Source organism: Salvelinus sp. IW2-2015, linkage group LG30 (assembly GCF_002910315.2).
Source record: "Salvelinus sp. IW2-2015 linkage group LG30, ASM291031v2, whole genome shotgun sequence".
Lineage (NCBI taxonomy): Eukaryota > Metazoa > Chordata > Actinopteri > Salmoniformes > Salmonidae > Salvelinus > Salvelinus sp. IW2-2015.
Window position 1 is genome coordinate 25712888 of NC_036869.1, and position 967 is coordinate 25713854.

Here is a 967-nt window from a genome sequence, read left to right on the forward strand (position 1 = left end):
TGAGGAGTACACCACATCAGTCACTGGCCTCATCAATAAGTGCATCGATGATGTCGTCCCCACAGTGACTGTACGTACATACCCCAACCAGAAGTCATGGATTACAGGCAACATCCGCACTGAGCTAATGGGTAGAGCTGCCGCTTTCAAGGAGCGGACTGTAACCCGGAAGCTTATAAGAAATCCCGCWATGCCCTCCGACGAACCATCAAACAGGCAAAGCATCAWTACAGGACTAAGATCGAATCGTACTACACCGGCTCCGACGCTCGTCGGATGTGGCAGGGCTTGCAAACTATTACAGACTGCAAAGGGAAGCACCTGACGGGCCTCCCCCAGGTGGTAAGAGTAGTTAACAACACATCTGTCACGCTGATCCTCATCACGGGGGCACCTCAGGGGTGGGTGCTCAGTCGCCTCCTGTACTCCTGTACCAACAACGATGAGACAGCCTATGGGGAGGMGGTCAGAGACCTGGCCGTGTGGTGCCAGGACAACAACCTCTCCCTCAACGTGATTAAGACAAAGGAGATGATTGTGGACTACAGGAAAAGGAGGACTGAACACGCGCCCATTCTCATCGACGGGGCTGTAATGGAGCAGGTTGAGAGCTTCAAGTTCCTTGGTGTACACATCACCAAAAAACAAACATGGTCCAAGCACACCAAGGCAGTCGTGAAGAGGCCACGACAAAACGTATTCCCCTTCAGGAGACTGAAAATATTATAATATTATTTTTTTTAAACTGCATTGTTGGTTAGGGCTTGTAAGTAAGCAGTTCACTGTAAGGTCTACATCTTTTGTACTCGGCGCATGTGACAAATACAATTTGATTTGATTTACTATGGCTATTTGAACATATAGAAAAAATGCATCCCATAACATTTTAACATGGAAATAGCTATCATTCAGCCGACAGTAGCAGTCAATGTAGGCCTACATTCCACGAGACTTGCAGGGCTTGACA